The sequence below is a fragment of the Clarias gariepinus genome, chromosome 18 (genome assembly GCF_024256425.1).
Source record: "Clarias gariepinus isolate MV-2021 ecotype Netherlands chromosome 18, CGAR_prim_01v2, whole genome shotgun sequence".
In the NCBI taxonomy this organism is placed as follows: Eukaryota; Metazoa; Chordata; class Actinopteri; order Siluriformes; family Clariidae; genus Clarias; species Clarias gariepinus.
In genome coordinates, this window is record NC_071117.1 from 14,252,744 (window position 1) to 14,279,006 (window position 26,263).

Genomic DNA, 26,263 nt, shown 5'->3' on the forward strand with positions numbered 1-26,263 from the left:
ATTTTCCTCACTCTGGCTGTAGACTTTATTTTAATGAATTTTTGGGAAAGACAAATACATAATTTTTCGACATTATCTCCATGCTTTTCAAAACACTTTCTCCATCTGTCCACAAGCTTTCATATTCCCTCATTATGTTATGAAAAAATGCTGAGCTGTGAGCCATGAATGCACTGCTGTCTTCACTTCTTCATCAGAAGTGAATCTTTTGTCCTCATATGACTGCTTTCAGAGGGCCACACAGGTGAAAGTCTGGTGAAGCGAGATTGGGACTATAGGGAGGATGCTTTAACACCTCAAAATGAAGTTTTTTGCAGAGTCTCTGCAGTGTGGGAAGGGTGTGCAGACGTGTTACACACTCAAACAAAAAAGGTGGAGCTTTCAGCATTTTTGTCCTGATTGGTCATGACAGGGACCTTAGTTTTTCCTACATGTTTTAATCCAGATCATGACCAATAAGGACAAAAATGCTGAAAGCTCCACCTCTTTTGTTTATGTGTGTGTAAGTTTTGTTTTGGATGTCGCTTCGAAGAAAACACTGAACTGGATGCACATATTGCGACCTGCCATAGAAGTATGGTTGCACGGTGTGCAAATTTTACAGTTTAGACAGTTTGGTTTAATTATCACCTCCATTGTGTCTCTCCTTGTTTCCTGCTACTCATTAATGCTGCGAACACTTTATTTCTACTTCGCTGCGCATTCCAGACATTTCTTTGACTTTAGTGTTTGTCTGGACGTCGTTCCTCTGTACTGATATGAAATCATGACCATTTCCTCATCAGCTGCCTTAAATATGCGTCACAGTTTCATCTTTCTGGGGGGTGAACAGGGATCTCTTAACAGAACACTTAACACTAAGGCTCATTTGAGGGAATGGCTGGGAATTTTTCATGCACTTCCCTGGAAAATTACTTCGGTTTAGATCGTCTCCGTGATTTATTACTTTAAAAAATAATTTATAAAAGTGCATGAGTAAAATAAAAACACACACATAAAACATTAGCATGCACACAAACACAAAGTAGCAGGTGGCTGCTTTAAGTGTTACTGCAGGCAATTAAACGCACCAGCACCATAGAAGAGGAAAAAATTGCCCGCTCTGTGTGCGTGTGTGTGTGCATCCATGTGTGCTTAGCTGAGCAGCTGGGAATGCCATTTTCCCCTTGAAGGCCTGCGACACACCGTCGTACTCCAGTTGGTCCATGACCTTTGACCCTGGGAGGCAGCTGGCTGAGGATTGTTTACCACAGAACAGAAGATGGCTTTGTGTTATTCTGAGCTACAATTAGCAACAGTTGTGTCAGTGGGTCAGTAATAATAATGATACATTTTTTAATCCCATTAACACACCACATGATTTAAATAACAGGCAGACAAATGTGCTACGCAAGCTCCAGTTTCATAGAAAGAGGAGTGGTCTATGTTCCTGTGAAACCCAGGGAAGGAGGCGTGGCCTATGTGTCAGGCAATCGCAGTGAAGGAGGCGTGGCCTATGTGTCAGGCAGTAGTGCTGAACGTAGCATGACCTATGCACCAGGCTGTCCCAATAAAAAAAAAAAAAAAAAGAGACGGCCTATATGTCAGTCAGTCACACTTAAGAAGGCGTGGCCTATGCATCAGGCAGTCCCGAAAAAGGCGTGGGCTATATGTTAGGAAGTCTCACTTAATGTGGCACGGCATATGTGTCAGGCTGTCCCAAATGAGGAGTGGTCACATTATGGAAGACATGGCATAAGTGTCAGAAATTTACAATAAAGGTGTGGCCTATGTGCCAAAGGAGGCGTGGCTCATGTGCCAGTCAGTCGCAGTAAAGGAGGCATGGCCCATGTGCCAGTCATTCGCAGTGAAGGAAGCGTGGCCCATGTGCCAGTCAATCACGGTAAAGGAGGAGTGGCCCATGTGCCAGTCAATCACGGTAAAGGAGGAGTGGCTATGTGCTAAAGTCTCTAACTTTAACTGCATACTGTGAGAACTATATATTTAAAAAGAGGACACTGTCCTTGTCCTTACTAGACTCCAGCCCCAGTGGAAGCCGACTCCATGTTTCGCAATCCCTGGATGTGCAGTAAAAATTCCAACACTCCATCTTTAATTGTACTCTCAGGGGATCATCACAGCCTCGCATGTTTTCAGTTAAACTGAATCTTATCCTCAAAAAGCCCAGCTCTGTCTGTCACCACCCCGTTCATCCCACTCTCCTCTCAGACCTTCACCTACATCTGTAATCCTCACTCAGATATCACTCAGACTCTTCTGCCCTGTAATCTATAAAAACATGCGTTCAGATACCAGGCACCCATCACGCAGCAGGAGTTGCCGTGCTGGTTATTCATCGCCTTTTACTCACTTCCTCGGAAGGATTTCACAGCCTGAGCTCACACGGTCTACTGGATCTTTGAGCTATTCTCGGTTCTCGAAGCAGAAGAGCTCGAATCAACTTGCTGCGAGGCTTTTCGCGGATCTGGTATTTACAGCACAGTTAAATGACTGCATGTTATGCGTTTTTAAATAATAATAAAATAAAGGCAGTTTCCGGGAAGGATCTTAATTATCTTGAATTATTAACATTACTACGATTATGAACAAAAACCTCTTTCATGCTGCTGTTAAGCTCCTTAATTATTGATTACTGATGTACTGTACCACTAAGCTGGGTAAACCATGATGGATTGATCCCAAGCTCCACCCACACTTGGTTACTGTTGCTATGTAGGTCAAACTTCGGGGGAAAAAATAACGCTTTGAGTTTTGTCTACCACAAGCCATGACAAATCAGCACATTATAAAAAAGGAGCTGATCACAAAGCTCTGTACACACATAAGAAAGAAGAAATAATTGGTCCAAGCTTGGTCTTCCACAAAAATTGGCATTCTGGGCAAATTGCAGATAATATGATGGCACTACATGAAGGCATGGAAAAGCAGAAGATTTTGGCAACGGATAACAAGAATTACTCACTAATGCGCTATGAGGGACTACGGGTTTCTACGATAAAAATTGATCGATTGAAATTGTTACAATTTTGACATTTATACTGGAAATGCACCGGTCTTTCATCCCAGTGATGAGAATTGGCTGGTTTTTAGCTTGACCGTCTATGACTGGCGATTAACCAATCAGCTTCAGGTATAAAAAAATTCTGTACCGAACACGCAAGCTTTCGAGTGGCGCAACAGAAAGACATTTTACATCATAAAAAAATCTTCTGTGTTAAAAGCCACAGATGTGTTTTTTTTTTCCTCCAAACTCTGTGAGCAAATTAGTCTCAAAATCCCCTCATTACACACGCTTACACCAGTCTCAAAACACTGCGAGCACTAATTAGTTTTGAAAATCGCGTGCCTTAGAAGTAGTGTGCTTCTGCGCTTGCTGATGATCAATCAGTTTTGAGACTTTGGAGGCATTTAAGGCAGTAAAACGTTATATATCCTATATTCTTCCTATATATTCTAGGATACGGTGGTACGCTTGGAACAATTCACATATTTTCATGTCAGTTAATGTAGCTTTAAGTTAAGTTAAGAGTTAAACTCTTGTATTTGTAGTTAAAATTTTCTATATTCTATTCGTATTCTCATTCCCTAATTTTTTTCTTATTGATCATTTAGATTTTAAGATCATGGATGGTCATATAAGCATTTCAGTGCATATCGTTCTGTTTATGACTGTGTAAGTAAGTTTTTTATTATTTAAATGCTTATAAAGAATTGGCTACATTTAATTACTCACGTTCAATTCATTTGTGAAGTTTTTGAATAAAGCTAATGTATAAACCTTTTGAGATATTACATTTTATATTAAATATTAAATATTTTTTTATATTAAAATATTAACTTCCGATTGCAAATTTATAAAATCATGATACATACAGAATCACCATATGAACTGAATCAGCACCTTGATAATATCGTACCTGGTGGTGACTGGTGATTCCCGTTCCTACTGCCTATGACGAGGAACAGACTTACAAAAACGTACCTATGAGTCATAAGATATCTTTTCTTCACAGATTTTTTATTCATATCCTATGCTGATAAGCTACAAATCATTCCAAGTCACGTGACACACTCCCGGAAGCCATGATTTAGCCGAATCACTACCCATGACTCATTTTACTTTTCTCCTGGTTCTGAGACAGAAAAAATGAAATAATCGTATCTATACTATGTCAATTTTAAATAATGACAAATCAGAGCTGAAAATTCTGGAAAATATTTTATCATTCGTACATGCACACTTACCCACATCCACACATTAAGCAACAAAAACAAAGCAGCCTACCTTTGTTTTCAGATGCTCTCTCTCTCTCTCTCAGTGACCAGGTTACAATCCAGTAAGGTCCAAAGAAACCTGGGTGAGAAAGGACAGAGAGAAGAAACGAGACATATTCAGAGTGGGACTAAAGGAGCTGCATCAAGAACTGCTTTTAGTCCACATCGATTCAGCCATGTGTGGTAGAAAACGCTGTGAAAGCACACACACACACACACACACACACACACACACACACACACACACACACACACACACACACAAGTATAAGCTATACCAGCTGCGTGGGTGAGTGCATCTGTCTCCTTTGGATAAAACAGCCCTCAACACACACACACAAAAATAAAAAAGTAATTTTTACGCTCAATCCTTATTTTTTATTTCTATGAACTTAGTCAAACACAAACAAACCACTTACAAGGATAAAAATAAATAAATAAATCACCTAGGCATTCATCAAGACACAAAGAACAGACTGTATGTGTGTATGTGTGTAGAAAGAAAACACTCAGATCACAGCTGCGCACTGGGCCGCAACTGTGCGAGCCGTCTGTCTGCGCGGCAGCCGGGCTGTGTGCGTCTCGCATGACAAAGAGGCGTCTCACCAAACTGCCCACCATGTGCTCTTTTGTAAACTCACGTGCTGTGTCCAAAATTAGCATCACAAGATGACTAAAACCCGAGCAAGTCAGAGTTTACTGGTTAAACTGGCTCTTTTTTGTTGGTAGTAAAAAAGTGTGTCGGAAAAAAAAAACTGCAGAATACCTGCTTTAAAAAGATTTTATAAAAGGAATGAGAAGAGTAAAAAGCTTTGTGTCGGTTTTAGACAGTGAGTCAGGAGAAAAAGAAATCATGAGTCAATAAAACTAAAACAAGGTCAGTTATGATCCAGGAAATCATATGCCAAAAAATAAATCGAGGCAAAACCAGTGTTGGAAAAACATCAGGTGAAGAGATGAGGGGTGTTCGAGTTAATCCGAGACCGGTGATGAAATTTCTTAGGAACGAAACTGGATTGACATCGAAGACTGACATCGCGGTACCGTGATGAGACCCATAGCCGCAGAAAAACATTTAAATGGTGCGAGAACAGTCTTGACCTCGTTCCAAGCCATTTCCACATGTTTGGGTCTTTAAAGTAGTTCCTGGCATCCAAACAGTTTTGTGTAATCTACTGGTACTTGCACAACATAAAAAACCTTGACAAAAAAAGTTTGCATTCGGCGTCATAGCTGGAGCAGCCAGGACGACTTTGTCTCATGTCTGTCTTCCCTTCAATAATAATTATATAGCAGTTTTGAGATGAATGCTATGTAGTCATGATGTTTACTGGCAGTTCAACATTTGCCCCTAGACTCAGTAAAGACACTTTCTCTTCATTTCCCACTCCCGGGGAACTTATCTCGGTGATAATCACACATCCGTTACAGACATATTTATTTTGATTTAGATACTAAAAATGTAATTAATACAGTTTTTCAATCAGGACTTGTTTGGTTCTGAATTGTGTGCCTTCCATTTCTGCACTGCTTTGAAGTTAATGGGGCTAAAAAGTAAGTGGAAGTCTATATTTAACAGTTTAAACGATGTCGAACACGCAGTTGCTTTGTGTTGCTTCTCCTGCTGTCGTGAATCTCGTTTAAAAAGCAAGACGCCACTGCCAGTGTGAGGTCTCACTCTGATACTTAATTGTGTACCAAGAAACAGGCTTCAAGATATATAAGTCATTATATCTATATAGTCTATAGCTAATGTTTTTCTGGTTGTTTCTGTTGCCCTATAACTTGTAAATACTGTGCACTCTGTGCTTGTGTGTATTCATTCTCTGTATATTATTGTCCTGGTGGCAACAGAATTCTGAATACAATATCCTTATTTTTTCTACAATACAATATCCTAAAACAGATCACTCAGGTAATAGGTTACCCTACCTGGTTTCCCAGAACGCACTGCAGCAGATGTCCTTGCTGAACTTTAACAGCAAGAATCAGACATTTGCCTTTACTTTCAATCTGACATCAAAAGCAAAGCTACCAAACACTAAAGGACAAATAAAAAGCTTCACGCATGTCCAATACTCAAGGGATAAAGAAACAGGCTAATACTAGCTGCTAATATCAGTTACTAATCTACTAAAAGTTTTTAAAGATATGAAAAATCTTGCCGCATACTCAGCAAAAGTCTTGTTTTTTTTTTTTGAATTGACTTAATGCAGAAATGTAATAAATTCAGATTTTCTAACATCAATATCCACCATAGAATTAAAAGGAAATATTGTGTGTGCCAAAAAAGAAGGCAGCACATTATATAAGCGACCACTTTTCAAAAAAACAAAACTGAAGCTGATGGTTTTGCATAAAAAAAAGAAGCAGGTGCAACAGAAAGTCGTTGGAAGATCTGTGGGTGGTTTTGTAGGACGCTGAGCAAAAATTAGTAACTAATTTCCTTATAAAACTGCACAAATTATATAGAAGAGTAATAAGACTAAAGGGTCAAATACGCCAGATTCTTAATTACTGTTTACTTGGCTTTATATGTTTTCGCCACTTTTTATGTTTTTTTTTGAAGACAAAAATTATTAATCCTTATTCTACGGTATTTACTTGCATGTGACTTTACTTAAACATTACTGTATATATGAGGCACATTTCAGGACAACATGACCCTTTCGTTAAAGCTTAGTGAATGTGTGTACACATAAGCTGAGAAGCGTGTGAAGATCACAGAAGCCTCATTCTCCATGGCTGTAAACCACATGAATGCTCCGTAAACCGCAGGAACCCTTTACACACATACAGATACACTGTACTTTCTATACTCTGCGCCTGTCGGGATCTTGCCAGGTGCGTCCGTCCGCAGGCCGACTTCCTGCTCAGCGCACGGCTGCGGCGGAAGATAAAACCCCGGACGGGAAACGGGGGGTGTGGGGTATGAGGACTCGGTAAAGGAGGTGATGTCAGAGGAAAAATCCCAGCGCTGAGACAGCTAAGGATGGAGAAGCTGACTCGGCACTGATCACACACACACACTGTACAGGAGAGAGAGAAGGGGGGAGATGGATCGTACTAATAGAGAGGTGTGACAGTGCGGCTGACTTTACTCTCATTAGCATCAGCTGCTGTTGGTTGCTGCGCCGTATTGATTTCTGCATTACACTGCTCTGAGAGAGGATACACACACACACACACCACAGTGAGTCAGCATGGACCGCAAAAGCAATGCTAACCGCAACACACCATCGCCCATGCCTACATAAACATTATAAGGACGTGTAACTATGACAACGAGCCTGTATTTAGGCTTCAGCGTTTGCATTGACCTTTGCGTTTAAGCTTATGAACAACAGTTTAGATGCGAAAGCAAGGTTTTAAATAAAAACATCGCTGATGTAGGACGTGTGCATGGAACAGAAAATCGATGCGCATCATCACTTTCAAGTCGAAGCATGGAAACGCATTAGTATTGACCAGACGGCACTTTTCTCAGGAATACGAATCAACTAGAGACACACGACTGTAGAATCCGGACTGACCGTCAGCGCCGCTAGTGAAGAGCAGCAAGATCATCTACTGACAAAACTGTGTGTCCAAAGCCACGTGTTGTTGTTGGTCTTTCGGCTGCTCCCGGCAAGGGGTCGCCACAGCGGAATACCCAGTCCGCACTACAACTTGGCACAGGTTTTACGCCAGCTGCCCTTCCTGACGCAACCCTCCCATTTTATCCGGGCTTGAGACCAGCACTGCATCCAGTGGTTGGGATTTGGGCACTGGCTGGGAATCGAACCCGGGCCTTCCGCATGGCAGGGAAACACCTACCACTGAGCCACCAGTGCCCATATTTCCAAAGCCACATGTAATATATGCAAATGACTTTATGGGTAATGAAGTTACTTTGAATACTGGTCTAGCTTTCCCTGAGGGGTCACATGACCACACACAAACACACACACACACACACACACACAAACATACATACACACACATATATACATATACACACATATATACACACACACATGGCTTACTGTATCATCAGGTATCGCTATATATGGCTCATACTGTCCAGAGTCTCGTTAGACTTTGGGCACGAGGCGGGGATACCCTAGACACACACACACACACACACACACATGGGAACACGCACACATATATACACTCTTGGCAATTTGCAATGTCATTTAACCTACTCTGCTTACCTTGGACTGTAAATCGAACCCTCAACCCTGGAGGTGTGAGGCCACAGCGCTAACCGCACCACCACCTCCCTGGTAACATTCAGCATGTCAGATTTAACAAACAACTATCTACAGATTTATCTCAAGACAATTATAATGTAACAATATAATAGTACAAAATAACTCTGTCCCTATCAACTCTGTCAAAGAAGTTGACAATGAATAATCGTACCATCTAGAGCTAATAATGCTAAACATGTTTGTGAACACCTTCTACTTAAAGCATGAGGCATTGTTTTGTGATATTTGTTACAGATGGCACTGTAAATATTATTTCCAAAGTCTATTCTAATTAATAAAAACACTTTAAATAAATTGCGTAATTTTGAAAATGCATCATGCAAAAAAAAACTTTTGTAACTTTTTTAAAAAAGTAAAAAAATAATAAAATATAAACCATCTGTAGTTTCGCCGAACAGAATAAACATTTTTCCATCTGTACTATCTGAATTAAATCAGCTCAGTAGCCTCCAATATGTTACTGCATTACTAATTACTCTCACTTTCTGTGCAGACCGCTAGCTAAATAATGCACGAGTTGTCCGTCCTGTTTTATTCATGTAAATTAATATTAATCCCAGAATCAGGACAGCCACAGCTGGGACTGTAAACAGATCAGAGGGTTATGTTTAAATGATGTATTCCCAGGTTAAAACTGGAAAATGAATCGGCAGGAATTAGCATTCGCGTTCAAGTCTCCACAAACGGACGCATACCCTCTCTTAGCGCCACACAGACGCTCGTGTCAAATTCTCCACACCAGACCATGCCATGCTCTGGATTCAATTAAGCTGCATGACCGCAAATCCAGTGTCAGCTTTAGGCTTCTCCATGGCCTCTGTCTGATCTCACGCATGCACACACAAACGCTGGGAATTACAGTGAGCCATGCAGATGGAATTTTCCCACGGCGACACCAGATATCAAGAACAGCCGCACTCATTCTCTCATTCCCATCCCCCCTCCTCCCCTATTCTCTCTTTTTGCTTTCCTACCCCATGGTGCGTTATTATAAACCTGTCAAATAGCCCATAATAAGATTTATTTGCGAACGTATGCAGTGAAACCGATCATTACTATTATGTACAATCAAAGGAAGGCTGCTGTGTACCGTAGGGTAGTAAGAAGAACATGACGTGGCAATAACTCGCGGCTAAGTTCCTGTAATGTGGAAGTGGTGCGGTGAGTGGTATGAGGTTGTCCATTGTCCTGCAAAAAAATAGAATGTCTTCGGTGATTAAACTAGTCTTTTATTTTTTTCATTAAAGAAAGGGTTTTATTAAAAGAGTTCCTGGGAGGCCAGCGTTTCAGACGTGAAGCAGCCAGCCCAATCATGGCTCGGAAAAAACATTCTACCTTGATGGCATGCAAGCACTAGTGCAGCGGGGAGGGGATTATATCAGAAGTCCTAGATTGATTTGAACATGCCTTGTACGTTTAAGTGGCATTTTACTGGTCAGAAGAGGGAGATGTTTTTGTTGTGCTTCTACATAAATGTGTAAAGATTAGCAAGTAATATCATAGCATATAAATTATATAGGGTGCGGTGCACATGGCTTTATTCCAGTCTAACTGGAAGTAACTGGTGTATCCTGCATTCAGTAATACCCCACCCTGAGGAACCACACAGACAATAGAAAACAGCTACTTCTGCATAAGAGGTTCTATGCACGTCACGTTTATACCTGGACAGTGAAATTAATATGGTATGCTGTAGAAAGTAGCAACACACTCCATCACTGTAACCTTGATGACCCTGGAACGGTCTGTGGGCATCAAAGTCAGCGTGTACCACCTGCAAACCTGATCCATGTACCGGGCTCGCCGTTTCCGTCTGGCACATTGGTGTGTCGTTTAGAGTAACACCAGAATGAAGCAGCCACCACTCTGACCAAGGGATTTACAGATGTGTAACAGAGAAGGTTGCGTCACCTCTGAGTGTGTATTCCTCTGTGTACTTCTTCAGTAACGACACACCTCTGTGAACATCAAACACATCTGATAGGAAACAATCTCTCTCTTCTGTTTTATTGCTGTGATGTGGACTGTGACCAAGCATGACTCATGACCTGATTCAAAGCTCGTTTCATAAAATCCGCTCTAAGTGTGATTGTCGTGTATGTGGGAGTGTGTCCGGCAGAAAATGGGTCACTGCACGCGTTACTGAGACGGCGCTAACGCGATGACTCCAATCTGAAACGGCTTCATCATATGTCGTCCACCCTGTCGACCACATACACAACGGATCTCAGATCGGCGTTAGAGAGCGAAGCCGTCCTCCGTTTCTGGTTTTGCTCAGTGCATGATGAGGTCACATGGGCAGAGACCGAAAAGTCAACAATAAACACAGAGACCTTCAACCAGCTGCAATCATGTGGCCCGTGTGCCGAGAACTCCACACCCTGCTCTGAGACTCACTTCACATACACACGACTTTACTGTTGTGTCCTGATTATCGGTTCTACAATCTGTGATTTTTAGCAAGAACAGTATTATAATTATGGATATTTTAAAGAGGAAATAAAAAAAATAATTGAATCGCATTTCAGGCAAATCAATGTGGAAATTCGATAAAAAATATTAATGAGAGGTAAACTGTAAATGATCAAAAAAAAAGAAAGAAAAAAAAGAAAAATGGAAAAAAAAACTTGGCAGACTGCAGGCAACTGTGGTGCTTTTCCTTAATAAATAACTTCTTGCGAAGCTTTTGCAAATGCTGACACGATTTCAACACATACAAAGGTTTAGTCTGTCTTACTGAACCTAGTATAAATCTCCAAACATTCTGGCTCCATTTCTTTTTTTATATAATAATCATGCAGCTCAGGCTTTTTCATTCACATTGTCTGAGATACAAACAAACATTTAATTAACAATACTTGGACGTTAGTGCCTGAAGCTTTTTAAGTTAGTGTCTAAAGCGTTTTTAATTTTTTTTTTTTGTGCTGTCAGTATCGAACCGTCAGAATATTATAAAAATAAAGTAGTACCGCTGTAGACGATCAAATAAAAAAAATAAAAATAAAAAATGCGTGGAAGAAAAGGGCCACTTGAGTTGCTCTTTAAATCATACACCTCACCCCTATACACTAGAATTAAAGAAGACATCTAATATTGAATGAAACCTGAAACATGAGAATGTTCAAAAGCGTAACTGCGACTCAATACCACAGGACTCAGCAATATAGATAACTTCGTTTTTTACGACACATGGGAATCACAGTGATGAGTTTTGCTTACAAAGTGCCAACAGAACAAAAAGTCACAATTAAATATTGATTCAAACTACTTATATTTATGACCCTAATTCAATATTTATTTAAAACTGAACCGATGGTGCTGGTAATAACATCATACTTGGGCCATATTTAAAGTTTCTAATACGAGTTTGAAACCAAGACCATATCTTTCACAATCTGAAAAAAGATATTTAAGTATGTGAGTATTTTCCGCTGTTCAATACTACTCATATTGGTTTCTCCAGCCGAGCCTGTCAGCTCCTGAAAAAAGAAGAAAAAAAAAACTCTTCGTTTTATATGTTCCACTTCACAAAATGAAAAGGAAGTGAGTTGTTGGTTGTGGTGCAGCTGATGAGTTAGTGTTGGTCAAAGGATTAATAATTTCCAGGACACACACACACACACACACACACACACACACAAAATGTGGTTTCAACCACATTTCACGTTTAGCGAATTTGAAAGTCTCTGGATTGCACTAAGGCAGGAAAAAAAAAATCATCATCTTCATAAAAAACAAAAAAAACAAAAAAAAAAACAGAAAAGTATACACAAGGCAAGATCTATATACTTATTTTAGTCAGTATATTCCTCTGTAAAGTCTGGAATCATTTCACACTGCCAGTGGAAATTCCCTATTAAATTATTTGAGCATCTGCCTGAAAAAAAAAAACAAGTAAATCAAAAATAATCTACTGCCAACCATCTGTATGAAGCAAAATCAATCAGCTAATTTTGTACGTTTTGTTGTAAGTAAATCTCTCACAGAAAAGCTAGCAAAGCGGTAGCTAGCAAAAAAGGCAGATGTATTTGAAAAAACAAACAAAAAAAAACACCCACACCAGACAGAATTTCTGACAGGATTTTTAAGTCACACTCATTAGTGCCCGTCGTTTTCACTGCTAAAGCTAGTCAGCTAGCATTACAGAAACTGACAGGATTGCTTACAGAATTATTATTATTATTTTTAGTCGTGTTTATAAACTATAATAATGTTCACTGTTGATGTTAGCCAACTAATTACAAAAGAGCGAACCTGACAGGAGGACTTTATATCATGAATACATTAAAGGTCACAATCTCCACCAAAAAAATATATTTTCTGCTGAAAAAAAAAAAAATCCATTAGTCAAATCTCCCTGCGTTTCCATTAAGGAATTGGGAATTGGATTAACAGAAATTGGTTTAACAATTTCTATAGTTTTCTATTAAAGATTTTTGATTACTATTAAATTCACCCAGAACCCAAAAGCGCCTTCTTTCATGGGCAGATGATGACCAGCAAAATCTAATTAGATAAGCCCTCAGAAACCATTAGAAAGAGCACAATCCATTACACTACCATTATAGAACACCAGAAACCCATTAGGTACCACTAAAAACGTCTTAACAGGGTAGCCGTGATGAGCCGACGTGATGGGTTTCTGAGAGGAATTTAAACTTGTATTTAAGGGGGAATAACAACGATCCCAGGGTCCAATGTTCCCTAGTGCATTTCCTGTTCATGCTAAATTTACTGTTAAGTATTCTGTTTGAGACAAATGTGACCCAATTCAAAATAAAATATTTCTATATTATTATCCAGTTTATCTTATAGGAATAAAGATTCAAAACTTTTTAAACACAACAAAACCAATGGTTATCATTTAATGTTATTTTGGAGGTGTCCAGAAATAATTTCATTAAACACATTGAGCGATGGGGAACTGTGTTTTATTTGCTATAAAGACCAGGGGAAAATGGGGATGATCCCATACTGAAGGATATTTATCGATATTTATTATCAAGACAATTTTTAAATCACATTTAGTAACATGTATGTTGGCTGCTGACAGGACTACAGTATGTATGTTTGAGTAACATATTATAATAAATTATATTTATTCACATTTATCATTTCCAACTCATAAAGTTTGTAAGCGTAACATGATTTTTTTTTAGATTTTACCTTTAAAATTTGGAGAGTCATAAATCTATACAAATTTATCTATCTATTTTAAATTATAAGATTTTACAGTTTATTTTTACAGACAGATGCTTCTCAAATACATGCCTCTACCATAAAGCTAGTCTGATTCATAAACATGTCAGCAAACAATTTTCCTAACTCTCACATAATTGTTACAGTATTTATCTAAAATATGTAAGCCATCACATTATCTTACACAATCTATATCGCTACACATACTGTTCTCTCAAAAGGTCGTGCTCTGGAGATGGAATGTGAACGCGAGGCCATGCAAGGAATGAAAACAGATAAACTGAGAAAAAATAGATCTATAAACAGTAAAACACAGCGAGAGGAAACAACACGGAGGAAGATAAACTGCTTAACACAGCAGGGAAAGAGAAGAGATAGAGATCAGATACAGTGGCGTCTGATCCTCGACATGGATCTGTAATTTTAGCACGCGGTGGAGTCTCTCTCTCTCTCAGCGCCAAGTTCAGCATAATCCTCCCTGACATTCAATGATGTTGATAGTCCATCATTATCCTTTCCATAATTATTGGTTTCAACAGATGGATTTGAAACAAAGCTGCAGCGCATGACCAGCAGAACATCACAGTAAACAACTGTGCTGTAGTTGACATACAAAAAAGTGTATTTTTCCGTACATACTTTAAACAATGCGATGTCCTACATTAATTTTTGCCAAAAAAAAAATCCTAGCTTAAGTAGCGCAAGATATGCATATAGATCATATTGCAAGAAAAACACAAAATTAAGTAAACAGATAGGCCTATGTAAATATGTGACCGGGTGTAATCCTGTGACAGCTGTAGTCCTTATTTTTATAATTTTGGTAAGTTTTTATATCACCGGAGTCTGAAGGTCAATGCACATTTATAGCTTTTCCCACATTTAACTTGACTTGTGTGTAAACAGGCAAATACATAGCCTAGAATTGAGCATGAACATTTTTTACGGTTTTAAAAATAAAAAGCGACCTGCTGTACGCAGTAAGGATTTAACAGTAGCATAAAATCTGGCCTTCGAAATCCATACAGTACGGTTTGATGGTGGTGTATCTGTAAGGGGCAAAAATGTGCAGTTCTTGTGCAGACTGTGAAATGTAATCCTGCCGGTGCCTGTGTAGGTGATGACTTTTAAAACCGGGTGACCCTGACATGTATACTTATCAACGCGAGAACTGAACACAAGGCATGTCTACTTCCTTCATCCAGAGTCTACACTTTACTTTTTGTTTTACTCTAACCTTGCTAATTAAACTTAATCAGCCAAGTCTTATTTGGCTTCTTTGATGTTTACATTGTTGAAAACTGAATGTGAATCTGAAATGTGAGGAATTGCAGATGACTCTTAACTAATTAATTGATCAGTTTCATCACTATTCCGTATCAGTTTTCTAGAAACATCTTTACAGCTATCATGAGAAGATCCCCTCAATTCAGATGTACTGATGGGTTTTAAAGAACATCCTGTTACATGGTAATAAATGTATATTAGCACTCCATGTTGTGCTAGCAAAATGACTAAGATATAGTTTAAACTGTTGATGGGAGAATCATTGATAATAGTACATAGATGAGCGGACGATTTTCTGTGCATTTCAAACTATTGATTATGAAAAATAGTGATTATGAAAAATCCATTTTAATTACCAAAACATGCCAAGTTGGATCCACAATACGGATTAGTTACCGACTCCCATTACAAAATTTAAGGCAAATAGAGCAAAAGATCACATGGAATGATAAGCAGCACACTGAGAAGCAGCTCTCACTCTCTTTAGGATCGTTTCCGATTTGCATTTTTGAGCAACCTTTCGGAGAACCCAGAGGAGTGAGCTCACTTGGCCGATTTAAGGTTTCTGAGTACTTGAATGCTCGAGTGTGCACTCTTGGAGATTTTAAGGTCAAACTGTGAGGAGTGGCCTCGGTTGTCCAAAGCTCCCTGCATGAGAACATGCTGAACTCTGGGAGGGGAAGGAACCTCCATAATGGCTATTCCAGCTGGCTGGAGAAAAGGCTGTCGTCATGGTGAGATCACTGGGGTCAGAAGAGGTCAAACATGGCTGAGCACGCAAGACAGAGAGCCATTATAATATATCTTTCAAGAACTAGAACACATTTTACTGTTTTTTCGTTCTTGTAGTGAGCAGCATCTCCACATTGAAGGCTTCAGGTGAACGTGAAACTACATCCTTCATGGTGATGAATGTCTGGTCTTATGAGGCTCATTTTACAGCCATAAATCAGGCAGCACATGGGGAACATGTTTCCGAAAAATGCTGTGCCAAGATCATTTTTATTAGAATATAAAAGGCAGGAACAGACATGCGGTGCGTGATTCATTATTTTTGAAGATCTAAATAAGGGGAGGGGGTTTTAGGTACAGTAAATTTAAGTACTTGGTTTGGTTCCACTTAAATATGTTTCCTGGTTCACAGTCCAACAGGAGATGACCCCTGTACTTGTGTAGCCCTACATTATGTCAAGTCCTTAAACTCTCTGCCATGATGAGGGCTTCTTCCTATTAGTTTCCGTTGAACAAGCATTATCTGCTAAGCCAGTTATCCATCACAGTCTTTGCAGGAGCTTTTGAATGTCTGTCTAATCATCATTTACTTTGAGACAGAATTTCAAGATTACCTTATCTTAATATGTGTGTGCAGTATGTGTGTGCAATATAACCAGTCAAGCGATATAACTGTGCGATATAACTGGTCAATTGAATCAATGAACCAGTTTTTTTATTCAGAATTGAGTCGCACCTTTAAAATAATTTAGTTAAACTCTCAAACATTAACGATCCAAAACTGAATTATCCAAAAAGGTTTTGAAAGACTACCCCTTCTTCTTCTTTTGAGTTAATGAGCTCTCACCTCCTGGAGTGGAGTGTGGAGCAGAAGTTAGTATGCATCACTCACACCATATTGATCAAGAAATTGCACAAATTGCTGGTCCTAAGATGACGATCAAAACCGTTTGGAGCAATTTGAGTGAGTAATTCATTTACTAGAATATACATGAGATGCCAACTTTTACACAACATACCTGGCATGTCATTGTTGCATGTTTTTGGAACACGGTTCAGCACACTAGTATGTGATTTGCGATGAACTCCAATAGTCAGCAAACTATTAAAGGGTACATAACATCCTTCACCATAACCTTAATCTATCTCACACAGCGTATTCCCCGCGTTAATTCAAGGGTGTCTAAGAACTTCACTGGATACCAAATCCAAACTGGTGACCCCAAATCTAACTTTATTTTATGGGGACAAACTCTACTCACAAATCAGCACACCTAAATAACGCTTAAAAATACCAATATGGGTCATTGTGGAAAATCACTGGGTTTGAATTTGGCTAGACATGGGGATTGCGTAGACACACACAATGAAACAAGCACTAATATTTTTTTACTTTCAAGGACAAGACAAAGAAGGTCATCAGCGAAACAATGGATTGTTTCAGAGCCTGGCTGAATTTGGACTGGGAAAAAAAAAAAGATAACAGTGCTAGTGTTTAGTGATTATTTGAGTCCGTCATGTGGAACACACACGGCGGCATCTCTTACACTCTGACACATAACATAAGTAACTGCTCTGGATTAACCTTAGACCTGCACAAACATGAAGTGTCCTGGGACAACTGCTTCCTGTCACATGACCGCAGTGTTGCGTTTGATTGGCTCATTATGCAAGAGGGGGTAACGAACTCAAGCCACCTGCTGTTGACCTGCAGGCTGCTGTTAACAAGAGTCACGCCATGGAGCACACCACCTGCCACTGTGGGTGTCATCACCAATACCCAAATAAGTATATAAAACACTTCCCTGTACTGACTTAAGCATGGGCTTTGGTGCATTATTAAATACTATGCTTGCCCAAACTATTATTAAAAGCGTTAAGCTTTAAGCAGTTCAGTCATGACTTATACAATACATTACGATATAATTATAATAAAACCGAACAGTCCAGTTATGTTGTTGTAGTACTCTACAACTCAATACGACAACGATGATTGCTTTATAATTCCTGATTCAGTTCTTACATGTAGATTCCAGCTGTCTCTATTTCTCACTCTCACTTCTTCTCCCTCCTCCTGTCCCGTTTTCTTTGCCGAGTTTGTATCAAGCAGCTCTTTTGGAAATGATTCACAGGAGAGCTGTGGCATCCAAGGCCATCGATGAAAAGCTAAAAGAACTGTATGATTGTTGGGGTGGAAACCATTTCTAGACCGACCACAGCTAACCCATTAGCAATCTACACGCCATGAGGCTAATATCTAAAGAAGTAGCGCTAATAAAGACTCAATTAGTACCACCACCCAGTGGACTACAAAAACACAGCCATGCATTATTTGCTTTCCCCCTAATGTAACATGATCAAGAGGGGACTGGTGCCACCGGGGTGTATCCAGAAAAAAACTACAGATGACGAGTCAGCTTTAGATTAATGACTGTGTCCAAAGCCAGACACTCTGCATCACACCATTGCCCACCTGCTTGTGCAGTGACAGAGCTTTGAGTAGCCAAGGATCTCCTTTCTTGTTTCTCCCTGCCTGCTAACTGTCCTCCACGTTGGCCTACAGGTCCCTTTGAACCTATCCCCCCCCCTCCCCCCCAAATCTCAGACCCTCAGGAGGGCTTTGGAAAGACGACACCTCCTTAGAGTCCAGTCTTTTGTGTGGGATCCCTCAGGGGTGTATGTGTCAAGCATGCTAGATCAAAGCATCAAAGTCCCCTTCTAGTTCTCATCATCCATTATATACAGTAAAGCTCATTAGATTAAAGAGAGGGAGAGAACTTACTCTGAAAAAGATGGACATAATGCACAGTACGACCCCAAAGGCGTGCATCTAATGGACTAATGGTGACCTTGGACACACACACACACATTTTCAAATACATAACAAACCTTTCTTCTTATCTTTCCCCATGAGGAGCATGAGTAAGTCCTTAGGCAGCTGATTTCTTCATCAGATATTCTGGTGCCAAGTCGTAAGACTTCTTCAACAGCTCACACCACAAACAGCACACTTGGTTTCCACATGTCGCAGCACAGGGCAAAACTATCCACCTCAGATTTTCCTGATCAGCAGTTTGCCTTGTAAAGTGGTACGGTGGTAGAGTCACTGTACGCTTCCACTGCCAATTCTGATGTCTAAAACTGATATCAAGTTTGCTAATGGTTCTTTGAAAAGTTAACTCAGAGGTCCTCCAAAATAGGCGCATGTTAATGCTTCAACTAAAATTGCCCTTAGATAATGCAATCCTCTTGTTTCACTCCTCCTTCATATGCACTGTTTCAGTGTCTACGTAAATGAGAAACTGTTAAAACACACCCCACCAGCGAACAGGAGAGCTGTGCAACAAGTTTGGGGAACTCTTCTTCCATAAGGTCACAACTAGGACAAAAAGTATGTCATTTTTTACACTTTCCTTAAAAGCAAGGAAAACATCCAATCCTTGTGTCTACGATTAATCTTTCTCTTTCTCTAAATGTAGTCAAGTATTTTTGTATTTCAGAGTTGATTATCAGGAGAATTCCAAAGCCAGACTGCACAGTCTTGGAATGATGTTCCAACCTGATCACACTATGACTATTACTTTTTTTCTTTTCAAATTGTAATAAACCCATCTTTAAGCGTGCCTAGAAATCTTAAAACTGGACTCTTAAATTACGTTAAAGTGTTGAACTTGTGATTGAAGGTGTAAAACCAACTGACATTTACAGAAGACTCCAAGCACAGTATGGTGATAAGATTCTTATCCGCATAAAACATTTAAATGGCACCAGTGTTTAAAGAAGGCGGTAAATGACAATCCTGGCCGTGGTGTCTCGGAGCCCACTGCATTCATTCCTGTGACCATTGAGTGAGTGATTCTTGAAAATCAATGGATAATTTGTTACCAACTTTGGGCAAAGAGACAATTTTAACAATTCAATTCAGTTTTATTTATATTGACACAAAGCAGCTTTACGAAATAAAAATTCAGGGAAATAAGTGGTTTGTATCATAATTATCAGATTTTTCTTGATGAGTGAGCTGAGGGAAACAGTGGAAAGAAAAAACTCCCTGAGATAACATTCGGAAGAAACCTTGAGAGGAACCAGACTCAACAGGGAACCCATCCTCAACAACACTGGCACGTTTACAGGAACTCAGCTGGGAGTTATTGCCACAACCCCCATACAGTCCTGACCTTGCTCCAAGCTATTTCCACATGTTAGGGCCGTTAAAGAAGTTCCTGGAAGGCCAGCATTTCAGATGTAAAGCAGGAACTCCAATCATGGCTCTGGCATACTGAGAAAACCTAGTTGGTATATAAGCACAAGTGAAATGCTGAAATAAGTGCATTAGTGTAGCAGGGGATTATATAGAGAAATAAAAGTTTTTTAAAAGGTTTTACTCTCATAACTGTCTTTTGTTATTTTGCACAATCAAAAGTACTGTTTTGGCTTGAATGACCCTTGTAGTTTAATTCAATAAAAAAGGAAAGAAAAAAAAACATGTCATGACCTGGGCCTTCTAAAAGATGTCAGTTTACAGTAAACAATTTGGTGTCCACTTCCTTTCTGCATGTCTCTGACGTGACAACATTCCCATGTTGACGTATAAAGTGCTGGACGAGCACATTTTTATCCTATTTGCTATAAAAATGCCAAGAAGCTCTACAAAACATAGTATAGATCAATATAATTTATGGACTCTGGTTGGTTTTGGATCACAATCACTCCACCACCTTTTTCAGGCTACAAATGCTGAAGAGAAAGCTGTTTTATGTACACTCGAACTCGAGAGTCATGGCCACGTCAATGCTGACAGTAGAACCAAGACACCATGACAATCCAGGCTTGAGCAGACGAATGTAAATAAGACTGAGAATATTCAGAGCGAGACAACCATCCTCGTCTTGTCTCTGCTTAAGGCTCAGCAGGAATTTCCTGAGGTGGAAAACTACTTGCTGTCGCCTTTTCCGTTCAGTCCGGTGTGGATGTCAGCACCGGGGTATGACGGGAAAGAAGGTGTCTCTGCAGCAGAAACGGTCTCCGTTTCCTCCTCATCTCAAACTCAAGCAGGATGTAAAGTGTAATTCAGCCTCTGGTTACATTGGACCGATCTGTCAGTGACGCGCTTAATGCTGCACGAGATCCTGGTGACGTGACTCGCTTCACCTCGTGTAACCTCCGTCGATTGAGCGTCATGGCCTGTTTTCCGAGGCACACACGGGTAAACACTGCACCTCGAGCTTGTGTTTGCTTTCAGCCAAGACACACTGGCACAAACGACGAGCAAACAACGAGGCCTTGTGTCCATTCTGTAGCAAACTATGGTGATAATGGCAAGGAAATCGTCTGACTATGACCGAAATGAGAAATAATGTGCAGAGACATAATCCAGAGCACTGGCCTGAAAAATGAGAAATAAAGTCAATTTCTGAAAATGCACGTCCAGTGAAAGGAAGCACAATCCTTATGTGTCAACGTTATCTCTCAGCTAACAATGCAAAAAGTTAAGGGAACCAGGGGAATGTAAGCCCTGATGATAACGGTGCTGTAAGAAATAGTGGCTTTGGTGATGTACGCTAAAGCTTTACGTGCATCGGAAGTCAACAAAGTGACAACTTTTTTTTGACAAGAGCAAGACCGATGGCCAACGTCTTGCCCACCTTGTCTTGTTATGGTATTCTTTTGTGTCTCCTCTAGACTTCTATTAAAATATTTTGTTATGATATAATGAAAAGAACAAAAGCAAGTGATTATTTACATAAACATTTATTAATGACAATTTTTTTTTTCTTCATAGGAAGGGGTTTAATTATTTCTGTTCAAAAATAAACAATACACTTTTTAAATAAAGTGTGTGGGCTCATGTTTTTGCTTTCAAGTAGCGCTAAGCAAGAATTAACAAATGATTTGACAACATAAACAAAACACATTTTTGTGTAAGGATGAGCGGTGCTTTTTTTACGCTATAATGTAAAGCAGCTGAACATGAAATTAAAATACCAAACACAGAAACTGACATTGCAATTATAGTAAGTCCTACTAGGGCTGTGCAAAAAATCGAGAATTAACTGTAACTTTTTCGAGGTTTCGATTCCTGCCTTGGGTCTGCGTGCATGCCGTTTGCATGTTTTCAAGATTTAAGATTCAAGATTCAAATAACTTTATTAATCCCAGAGGGAAATTGCTTAAATTTCCCTGTGCTTGGTGGGTTTTCTCCAGGTTCTACCATCTTGGAATTGTGAAAAATTACATGAAAAGAAGACCTTAATTCAAAACACTACATTGTCCTTAGATCCACAGCAGACCTAACAGATTTTTTCCCACAGTTTTCCATTTTAAATTTGAAAAGCGGAATAAAACTGATGTGTTTTCATCACTCGAAATGGTGTTTTGATCTAAACATAAACCGAGATGCATTTAAGTTTACCTGTGCTAGTGATACAGAAATGATTACTGTAGATGAGTTCGCAACAACTTAAAGCTCTTTCAATCAATCAACATTTATTTATTTATTTATCACCTTACAGCAACCTATGTTGAACCAAAGTGCTTGACAGCATCACAATAACATGGCAATAAAATATATAAAACAAAACACATAAATTTATTAAACATCAAAAGCCATTCTAAATAAATGAGTTTTTGTTTTGAACAGAGGCAGGTCAGTAATATAGAGCAACTTTAACCAAACATATAGGATGTTCTATGTCTTGGAATTAGGACAGAGATAAATCAGACACGCTGGCTAGACATCGGATCAGATTTGACATACATGTTTCTCAGACAGGTTTTATGCCACGAACACACTGAGTGACTTGACACAGACCTTGAATGCACTGTAAATACAGGACATGAACACTGTCTGGTGCTTCATATAAGCGTGCAACAGTAACCTGAAGAACCGATGTCACCATCTGATTAATAGCAGACGTAACCCGAGATGCATTAATATCAACCATATATTTTAAAAGTGGGATTAGTGCCGATGAAGATGTACAACAAGACAGCTGCACGTCTATGAGTAAAAAAGAAAAAGAAAAAAAAAGGTGCAGGTCCGGTTGCCTTAGACGTGACTTCCTGCGTAGTCTACAGTATGTGGGGCAGCGTTCCTGATCCTGGTGTCGCACTGCACATTTTTTGGATCTCACACACCCTATTCGGCTCATCGTCTTGTTAAGAGGTGCACAAAAACGTGCACTTTACAGGGAATTGAGAATTTTTTTTTTAAAGAAGGACAGGACAGGACAGGACAAAAATACAAATGTCCAAACTAAGCATAATGAAGCATTTCTAAGGATTTTATCAAGCATTTAGATTAACATTAATAGGAAAATTAGTTGATTTTATAACTCGGGGTGTGTGTGTGTTAATGCTGTAGTGTCCACCGGGGTGAGTTTGAACACACCCAACATCAAGTGGACAATAAAACCAGCACCTGAAGGACATTTTAGATTTGTCACTACTAAAAATGTGTCACGGTGATAAAAAGATGAAGATTATATCAAGAGATGCATCAAGGATGAGTTTATAATTAGGTTCTGATTGGATTTTTTTTAACTGGACCCACACACACACACACACACACAGAGACAAGAGTAATGTGTCTATGGCTTTAGCACAATGAATGACCAGCCCAAGGAGCTCCATATTTCTGACTGTAGCATTGTTTTGTGTCTAACTTGTTATCACGTACTGGCATAGACATAAATATACGGAGAGACATATGTCTCTTAGCGACATGCGCAATAGTTTTTGCCCCCCAGTAGAATGAATTGTCTCATTACTGGAGGAGACAATAACAGCTTACGTGAAGCACAGGAGCAGCAGCAGGGCGTCAGTCCTGACTCCTAACCGCCTCTGGGAGGCTCAACATCCCCCCAAAAACACTCTCTCCATTTTGCTCAACACAGTTAACACCAACAGCCTGGGGTTAATTATAATCTAAATGAACAGACTTACCCAACAAACAATCCTCTCCGGTCTTATTGAGAACAACAGATGAAATCAAGTAAATATCCAAACGTTTCCAACCGTCCTTTCAGTAAACAAGACACGCTTTCTCTTTTATCTTATTTATTCATTGATGAATTAATTGATATGATTCTTTATATCTCATTCTCTTGTACACTACGGACACATCTCCGAGCCCTCTCCCATTCTCTCTCTGCGCCTTTAGGAAACCGTGGCGTGCTCCTACTAGCGTCCAATTTCCTTCCCCGCCCACATTTCCGACTCAACGAATCAGCGGATCGAGCGTCGTTCAAGTCCCACCCATATTACCAGAAACGGACCAATGGACCGTTCTGAAGGAGTGAGCACGAGCCGTATCCGTTAGCAGACGGTTTTTATCCGCAAGCAGACCTACACTTAAACGTAGTCTAGGTTACCAGGTTTAAGGGATATAAGAGCGGTTTAAGCGCACTACCTAGTGCTTTAGGGTGCGATTTAGGACGCACGCAGAGTATATTTATTTTATATATATTTATATATAAAATACAATATACACTATTATATACTATAGATACTATTATTTACAGTATATACTGTTCTGTTTAAATGCTGGAAAATATGTTGTATTTATATACTTTGTAATGTAATTGAGATATGGATTAGTGCAGCTAATTTACACATATCACAAAATCTGTACCATAGAGAGATGTGCAAAGTTATACCGTGATTATTAAAAAAAAAAAAAAATGAACCTGGGTCTTTCTCAAGAGATGGACGTACTTCCGGTTTTGTGCTAACGGTCCATTAGCATCACGCCCACAAACAGGATGCAGCATCCATTAGGCATCACACCCTATTTTACTGTAAATCATAAATATATTTAACGATTGTTATCAGGATCCTATTTAGTTTTAGAAATAAGTTTATTTATAGCATGTGCACGATGTATGCTTCTCTCCATCTGTGCTGTCATGAAACATTTGGTCCTTCTCTGTGAGACACTGGATGTCCTGCAGTAGATAGTGGCGGGCACAACGGTTGGAGAAAAATTGGTGTTGTGCTCCACCTAGTGGCGACAGATAGGAGTTATGATTCTGTCACCTATGAAACATTGCTACACCACATAGATAGATAAATAAATAGATAGATAGATACCTTATTGATTCATGAGGAAATCTAAAACATCCAGTAGCAAGGATAGTAACACAATAGACAATTTAAAATTGTCAATCGTGTAGAGCATACAGTAAAAAATTTTTTTAGTTTAGATTAGATTCAACTTTATTGTCATCGTACAGAGTACATGCACAGAGCCAAGAAATGCAGTTAGCATTTAGCCAGAAGTGCATAAGGGGCCCATTTACAATAAATACATACTATGTGTTATACAAACAGAAGATGCATTTTGTAATAAAGTTATGGTATATATAGTTATATAATAATGTACAACATAACTGTGCAACATTGCGCAGTGAATGTGCTATAGTAAACAGAAGGTGCATTAGACAATAAAGATGTGAAATAGATATGTATATATAGGTCTATGTCTATAATAGTGTACAGAATAATACGATGTAAATGAATAACTGTGCAAACATTGTAGTGGATTAGCATGTCTGGAACATTACATGCCTAAAAGTGACAGGATATGCATGTGTACATGTGTGAGTTCTTATTTGTACAGTGGTGGAATATACAGTAGAGTAGTGCAATGATGAGCATGATTATTGATGGTGCAAAGATGCATAGTGGTAAAAAACGGAGCAGTGTAATATAAACAGAAAGTGACAGTGCAGTGATGTGTTAGCTAACAGTCTATGATCAGCTGTTTAGTGCATTAACAGCCATTATTATTTTTTTTTTTTTATTTTGTCCCTTGGTGCAGGCTCTGATGCATCTGTAGTCCCTGTCCGATGACTAAACAGTCCATGATTTGGATGAGAGGAATCTTTGATAATGCGTCTCGCCCTTTGTAGACAGCGTCTTTTGTACATGTTTTCCAGGGTGGGTAGCTGGTTGCCAATGATTTGTTCGGTGGTTTTCAGCACCCTCTGAAGTGTGACATGATTTGTTCTGTGACACACGCGTCAAGAGAAATGACTAACAGAAAACAGAAAGTAATATATAAAATATATATACATATATGTAAAGAATGAGATGAATATGTGAAAATACAGTCATTACGGATGAATATTCAGTGGACAGACTAGTGCAAGTGAGATAAAACAATTCAAAGTGACAGCAGGGCAAAAAGTGAGTGATGCAAGACAGAGGTAATGAAAGTACTTTAATCATACACTGGTCAATCAAATGCCAAAAATCAGTTCATGAAATTTATGATTAAAATTTAAAATAAGTATCTAAAAAATTCTCTAAATGAACAGTATGTATAAAAAAAAAGTTTCAATGTAGCATATAGGAAATGCACGCTCTTACATATTTACTACTAATTATTACATATATTGGATATTTTATAATACAGCTATTAGACTTTTTCTTTTATAATGTACTGTAATTATCTATTCATACTGTTATATCTACACAGAAGCTTATTGGCCATAACCTATTTATTTATTTAT

At 39.1% G+C, this 26,263-nt stretch overlaps 1 protein-coding gene across 7 annotated transcripts in view; it reads right to left on the reverse strand.

Moving 5' to 3' along the window:
- Positions 1 to 23,887, reverse strand: part of raph1b (Ras association (RalGDS/AF-6) and pleckstrin homology domains 1b) — a 62,113-nt gene extending 38,226 nt beyond the window's left edge. For all 7 annotated transcript variants that reach the window (XM_053476716.1, XM_053476715.1, XM_053476714.1 and 4 more), the window contains exons 1-2: positions 23,694 to 23,887; positions 4,286 to 4,354 (exon numbers count right to left, since the gene is read on the reverse strand). The gene's annotated coding sequence lies outside the window, so the exon portion shown is untranslated. The remainder of the gene's footprint in view (positions 1 to 4,285; positions 4,355 to 23,693) is intronic.
- Positions 23,888 to 26,263: the final 2,376 nt, after the last annotated feature.